We start from the raw sequence: 7,906 nt of genomic DNA on the forward strand, positions 1-7,906 counted from the left end.
ATACAGCTGTTCTGTCTGCAGGGGCTGCTCACAAAGCAAAAGCACTTTACTTTGAATGGTTTTGCCTCCTTGGATATTCCTGCATCAGATGAAGATAGGCAGTGTCCTTCTGCCTTCACTCCAAGACCTAAGCAGATGGGAGCATCTCCCTCAATGGGGACAAGGGGCCACCGCTCCTCCCTCAACCAGCCTTAGTCTAGCTGCCTCCCCACACTCCCATTATTTTAGGCCAGCAGAGCAGAGGCACTTCTGGGAGCTCAGCAGCAAAAAGAGTCAGGTCTCACCCCATAACAAAGCCATTCCAGTTGGAAAAGAGGTAATACTGAAATCTTCAATGCATGGAAGAAGTTGAAAATAAAATTAAGTACTTCAAAAACCTCAGACATTCTATATACTGACAGCAAAATTTTCAAAAGAATAAATATCAAAATAACAAAAAAGGTATCTCCTTTCTTTTCTCACATTCTTACACACAAACAACTTTTATGTGTTAAGTTAGTTACATGAAAACTAAGTAATATACATCAAAGTAATACCTCATAATTCAGATCAAACCATATTGTACATCATGAATTTAAAGAAATCCATGAATGCTCCATTGGCTTCACTATTTTTGGTGCTACTGACACATGCAAGGTTTAAATATTTTGTCTTTGGGGAGGTTTTGTCTTGGATTGTAATATCTACTTTAGAAAATTCACCAAAACTAGAATTAATGAGAGGTTTTTGAAATTCTACTTTTAGATATGAGGGGTGATGGCTGAGAGTCAGATGTACTCACAGTAATGGACACTATTTCCACAGATCCTGGTTGAAGAGGTCCAGGGACATGTGAATATCAACTTTTGTTTCAGGAGGGAATCCTTCCAGTTGCTTAGGCTTCTTAAACATTTGATGATACTGGGTCTTGTGCTCCATTTTTTCCTTGAAAGTTAAAAACTGTAGCCAGCATTTGGAACACTGGTGAACATTCCTTTCCCAGTGCCCTCTATGATGGCGCATGTATGGGGAGGCAGTTTTAAAATTTTTCAGACAAAATGGACCCAGCAAATTTGTAGTGTTTTCATGGCATGTTCTAAAATGTGTTTCCACATCAGCAAAGGCTGATGATCTGTAATTGCAAACCTGGCACACGTAAGGCATCTTGCTAGGTTTGTGATTGTCCTTCATGGGTTGTAAGAGAACTTGGTCTGTTTCAAATGATAGTTCACAGATTTTACAAACAGGGGAGGGCTTCTGGGGGATGGGCACACTTTCAACGTGACACTGCAGCTGGAAGGGAGTGGAAAATTGCCAGTGGCAGTGCTGACAGGTGGTATGGCCTTCCCAACTGTCACCCTTCTGCTTCTGAAGCTCCAAATGGTGCTCCATAAACTTAACATTTTTTAGAACTTTCAAGCAGCTGAGGCCCTTAAACTATGTGCGAGTCTTTTCTTCTGGCTGCCAGTCTCCTTTACGCTGTCCATAGTAAAAGTCATGAAGTAACACAACTAGATTTCCTTTCTTGGAATCAGCAGTCTTGTTCTGACTTGTTAGGCTTGAAAAGTCTGGTTTTGCTGGTCCTTCAAAGCTGTTTGCTATGTCCTGAGTCAGAAGAGCCAAACGTGTCTTGTCATTCACACATGCCGATGGAAATAATGTTCCATTCTGGACATGGTTTAATGAGGTAGGAACACCAGTGTTCACTGTGGGGAAGGCACATGAAAGGGTATCTGACGAGTGCCCCCAGTGTTCCATCACTGAGTTTAGGCCTTTTGGGGTTTCCACTGTTTATATCAGAAGGGGAAGATCATGTTGAATCACGAGGACTTTCATCCTTGCGGAAGAATGAGCAGCTTCAGCCACACACTGCATCCATGGTGGGGGCAAATCTGAGGCAATCAGGCGCATGACCTGCGGTGGGTTCCTTTGACAACCAGGGTTAGCCAAATGCTCCATAATCATAGGAATATCCATTGACCTCAATACAGGTGGAGAAACTGGCCAATCGGCCACTGCCCTTGATGATGGGGTCACATGGTCTGCAGGCTTCAATGCTGGAATGGTCACTTGACCCATGTGTTCTTTCCTTTTGGCTGAACCTGAGCCTGGGGTAACTCTGTTCAAAATGTTTGAAATGACAGGTTTTGCACTTGAAACTGCCTTGACAAAGAGAATGTCAGGATCTTCCACCTCAACAAAGATCAGCTCAGCATCTTCATCATCTTGGCGTTTCGAGTCTTCTCCATTCTTCATCTGTGGTGCTGGCTCCTGGTCCTTCTCCCTCAAGAGATGTGCCATTTTACTAATATTTTTTTGCTCAATTGAAGCCAGAGGTTCCTTCAACTTCCAGAGTTTTCTTTCTATAAATTGTTACCTAAACACAACCATATGACATTAGTCTGTATTTATTTGAAAAGACAAAAATCATTACCTTATTTAATCCTCCCCCAAAACACTGAGTTAAAAACATCTCTGTTTTACACATGAGGTAAGCAGGCTGAATCCATTTAAGTGACAGCTAGTTAGTGGGTGAACAGGATTAGAAACCCATTTGTGTCTGATTTCACAAAGCTTTGAGTTGTACATTGCAGTCTCTGTTCTTTAAAAGACAAGATAAAACTGATAAGGGGAAGCCAAAGAGGAAGGTCAGCTTGTAAAGGACCAAGCCCAGTTTCTAGCACAGCATGAGCTCAGACTCCCTAGGTTCTCATCCAACCCCATATCTTTATGATCTATTGCTGGCAATTCTAACTTCACCTCTCCAGCCATTCCAGCACCCAGTGTCCCAGGATGTCAGGTGAACTGCTCAACATCCTTCCTGCAGGGCAGGAACTCAGGTGAGAGAGTGAGGCACCTGGCATATAAGGCTGAAGGAGGCACACCGTGAAGCTGGGGTGAAGCTGTGATGCTTCCCAGAAAAGAGTATGATCTTTTAATCCATTCCTGTGGGTGCAGATCCTGTTGTGGGTGGGACCTTTTGATTAGGTTGTTTGAACAGAGATGTGACTCACCCCATTCAAAGCGGGTCTTACCCCTTTCCTGGAGTCCTTGGTGAGAGGATAAGGGCATAAAAAGCCTAGAGAGCTCTGAGCAAAGCACCCAGAGAAGTTTGGAGAGAGTTATAGAAAAAAAGCCCCCAGAGGCGACAGAGAGAGAGATGCTGAGAGGACCCATAGAAGCCCAGAGGAGGCCACTAGAACCAGAAGCTGAATGCAACAAGACCTGAGAGTGAAGGACCAGGGGATGCCAGCCATGTACCTTGCTAGTTGCCAGGGGAACCCTGGATGCCTGACATTTTCATGGCCTTAGAACTGTAAATCTATAAACCCATTTCTGGAATATTGTGTAACAGCAGTTTTAGCAAACTGGAACACATGGGTTCAATGCCCCTGAGCGAGTGCCTCATGAATGTTGAGTCCTAGGTGCCTCACTCCCCTCCTCCGAATCCCAGACCCAGGTCTACCTTCTTGGATACTAAGTTTTCTAAGCAAACTCACCAAAATTTAATACCAGACATCCCCCTAAAAACCCTGCTGCCCCTAGAATGTTCCCTTTCTCATAAACCTATTCTGTTGTTCAGTTCATAAACTTTGGCAGTCTTTCCCTCAAACCAGTTCAAAGAAATAAAACAAAATAGTTACTATGCTTAAGATACTTAAAACAGAGTTAGGAGATTACTCTCAGGCAAATATCAGCCACATATTATCACAAACTGCCAAAGTATGCAAAGGCTCAAGAAACAATGCTCAAAACCCCAAGGATACCTGGACCATAAAACAAACTACAAGATAAAAATCTCAGTTAACTATCTAACCTGAAGGGCAACTGTAGTACCCCAAATATTCACCAAGTACAAAACAACTTATTTACTCTTTTTCTTTAGAAACCCTTGCCTGCAAATGTCAAGACTGGGTGCAGTTTTGGTTGCTACATGAATCTGTACACCTCCAATTGCAATTCCAAGAATCCCCCCAAAAATGAGTTTGTTGCCTTTCAATTTAGTTTATTATTTCTCGGTTGACAAACCCTATAGGCAATCAAATGGCATATCTCCTCTCACTTCTCAAGGTATCCAGCATTCCACTCCTTTCTACCCCAGCTCCACCTTCCTGATGGAAGGCACCTATCCTCTCCACCAGGATCACTGCAGAAGTTTCCAGTCTGTTTTTCAGAACTACCCACAACAGCCCCAATGCTCCTGATGAAATATATAACTCAGCTGGCATTCATTCTTTTCCTTATTCATCTCCAGTGGTTTCCCATCTTATTCATAAGAAAACATCAATGAACTTGAAAGGCCCAATAGAGCCTTAAGCCATGTGAGCTCTAGGAGTCTGGAATGCCAGGTCTTTTACTCTCCCAGGACTGTAGTTGTACCCCTGCCTTGAACGTTCTTTTCCCAAACATTCCCATCATGGCCCCTAGTCCCCTTCAGACCCATGTCTTTTTCAGCAAATCCTCCCTGACCACCTATATTAGCTAGGGTTCTCTAGAGAAACAGTATCAGCAGGAGCTATCTGTAGATATAAAGTTTATAAAAGTATCTTACACAACCATGGGACTGCAAAGGTCCAGGGTCTTTAGGGAAGGCCGTGAGCTGGTAACTCCAATGAAGGTCCTCAATAAACTCTCAGGAGAGGCTGGCTGGACAACCATGGAAATGGAAGAGTCCAAATCTATAGGGCAGGCTGTGAAGCTGGTGGCTCTGATGAAGGGTCTGGACAAACTCCATTGGAGAGGCTCACCAGCTGAGGCAGGAAGAGTGACTGTCTCTTCTGAATCCTTCTTAAAAGGCTTCTGGTGATTAGATTAAGTATCACTCATTGCAGAAGACACTCCCCTTACCTGATTAAAAATGCAATTAGCTGTGGATGCAGCTGACATAATCATGATTTAAGTCCATGAAATGTCCTCATCACAACAGACAGGCCAGCACTTGCCTGACCAAAAAAATGGTCAGCGCTACCTGGCCAAGTTGACACATGAACCTGACCATGACAGTCCACCCCTATCAAAAACTAATCTCCCCCACCTTCCATGCCCTATTGTCCCAACAAAAGAGCCCAACAAGGCTCTTTTTCAACTGAGCGTTTGTCATCACACATGATAAATGCAATCTTGCAGGCCCAACATAAAAGAATGATAGCTGCTTTTAATAGGATCAATTCTGTACACAATAGACTCAAATCCACCTGTCCAATATCTAATGAATTCTGAAATCTAACACTATCAGGCACCCATGCCAAGCCCCATGTCAGCAAAACCAAAATCTGAGTAATTTTCTATTCCCACCCCCCCCCAAAGAATGAATTTAAGTCAACCAAATAGCTATCACCAACTCCCTATTCTTAGGATAGCAACATACTCATTGCTAAGCAACTGCCTACACTAACCAATTAGGCAACGCTGTCTGCACTAACCAGTGAAGATTTCCTCCCTGTGTTCTCTCCTTTTCTGTTTTTAATGGACTGTGCACTCTTTGATTAGCAGTATACCTCTCTACTTTCAGGCAAATGGAACCTTTCCAGATTATGAATTGATTCAATAAAACTCTCTGAGATCTAGCCAAATCTTGCTCAAGTTTTTATTTTAAAAAACATTATATAAAATACATCTTGTTTCTTTTTTATTTCTGTCCACTGGATGGTAAGCTCCATGCAGGCAGGGACTTGTGTTTTGTTTAATGCTGTGTCCCCAGCTTCTAGAAAAATGCACATCATTGTTACATAATAAATTGTAGCTGTTTTTAATATGCTCAATTCTGTGTACAATAGACTCAAATCCATTAATTTCAGGTTGTCTAACATGTAAAGAAATCTGAAATCTAAAGTGATGTAACACTATGAGGTAAAGGAATAATTAAGCAAGGATGTATGCAGGTGCATACATATATATATAATTGAAACTTAAGTTTTGTAAAATAATACTCTCACTACATGGGATATACTCTATCATCTATGACATTAACACATTTCACGATTCTAAGCAGACTACTTTAAATTTTACCATTTCATATTTATTTTAACATCTCTGAAATCAGATTACATCTCCTCAATAGCATTTCCTTGGTGTGTTTGGCAGGCTAGATTTTTTTAATTTTATAGTGGCACCAAAAATAATGCATCTTATAATAGATGCCATCTTACAGTCCATGAATAAACTCTCTTTCATTTTTATAAGTTGATTGCAGCCCACAAAATTGATTTCCTAGTTCACTGGTGGGATGTTAGCTTCATTTTGGCAAAAACTGGTTTAAGGCAGCCTGTGTTGCTTTTGAAGTCTAGGAAGCAAAGACTTGTTTTTACATTAGTAACTTTTTAAAAAAAAAAAACCTTCAAAATTACATAATATAACATATATACAAAGTAAAGAAAGAAAAAAGCAATAGTTTTCAAAGCACTCTTCAACAATTAGTTACAGGACAGATCCCAGAGTTTCTCATGGGTATCCTCTCAGATTTTTCCTTCTAGCTGCTCCAGAACATTGGAAACTAGAAGGAATAAATACTTTTTTCATCAACACAATCGACTTTTTTTTTCTTTTTTTGTGGAAAATAACACATATACAGAAAAGCAACAAATTTCAAACCACAGTGGGACAATTAGTTATAGACCAGATACATTACTAACTTTTTAAATGTTTAAACTTTTCTACACTTTAAAAAAAACATTTTCTTATTTTTGAATTTTGGAAAATAGACCAAAGGAAGAATATATCATGATATATGTAGATTATACAAATTTCAAATTTCAGTGTTAGAAAAAAGAAGTAAAACAAACTAGAGTTACTATGGCTAGGGCATTTAAACGAGTTAGGAGGTCATTTTGGAGAATAGTCTCAATCTGTGTCCCAGATATTACAAACTGTCAAAGTCTGAAAAGCCTCCCCGAACCCTAGGGCATCTGGGCCGTAAGACAAACCAGAGATAAATAACTCAGTTAACTGTGCAATCCAAAGGACAAACAGAGCGCCCCACAAATCCACCAACCACACACAGCTCCTCTCATCTTTTCCTTTAAGAAGCCAGATGCGTTTTGGGGTTGCTGTCTGCACCTGCGCTCCCCAGACCGTGATTCCAAGCCACCCAATAAATGCCTCGGTTGCCTTGCAGCTCAGTTTGCTATTCCTAGGTGGGCCGCGTGCATACATGAAGTTTTGCTAGAGCACAGACTGCTCGTTGCCCAGCTGAGGCTGCTTTCACCAGCTCCATTCCGGTGGAGCAGTCCCAGGATATATAGTTACTTTGTGGCTTCTAGGCCCCAGGTCAGCCAAGCCGCCGCTGCGGGCCCCTCCCCGGCTGCATGCTGTCTGCCTACGGCGTCTGCAGCTGACAGCACCTGCCTGCATGGGGTTCTCTCGGTTAGAATCGGGGCTGGTGTCCAACCTCCCACCCACACTCAATTACAGGAGAGGTTGGGGATCCCAGGCCACGGGGAGAACCCGGAGGCCCCCACTCGATCTCCAGTTGCTGGGGCTGGCAGGCAGGGCCGGGCAGGGGCCGGCAGGGGTGGCCACAGCCGTTCAGATCGCGTTGGAGCCGCAGCACAAGGGGCGGAGTCGTCCCAGATGCAGTTTCTTATTTCTAGGCTGACAGCAGCCACAAATCAAATGTTGCTGTTTATTTTTTGTACGCTGTATGGCGGGGTTCACGTTTCATTCTTTTATCCACATGGCTATCCCTTATCGCAGCACCAGTTTCTGAACCTTGGGGGGTGGGGGTTGAGGTGCAGGGCCCGCTTCACAGGCGAAGAGTCTGCCCCTAAGCCACCCTTGCACTCCTTGCTGTTTTATTTTATCGCGATTTTATTGAGACATACATCCACATACCATATAATCATCCAACAAATTGTACCATCAGCGGTTCACAGGCTCATCCTATAGCAGATGAACTTTCGTTAGAATACAGCCATGACCGCAGTCTGCT

General features: G+C 42.6%; 1 pseudogene; it reads right to left on the minus strand.

Moving 5' to 3' along the window:
* Positions 1-712: 712 nt before the first annotated feature.
* LOC143669060 (zinc finger protein 280B-like) lies at positions 713-2,324 on the minus strand (annotated as a pseudogene).
* Positions 2,325-7,906: the final 5,582 nt, after the last annotated feature.

Source organism: Tamandua tetradactyla, chromosome 25 (genome assembly GCF_023851605.1).
Source record: "Tamandua tetradactyla isolate mTamTet1 chromosome 25, mTamTet1.pri, whole genome shotgun sequence".
Lineage (NCBI taxonomy): Eukaryota > Metazoa > Chordata > Mammalia > Pilosa > Myrmecophagidae > Tamandua > Tamandua tetradactyla.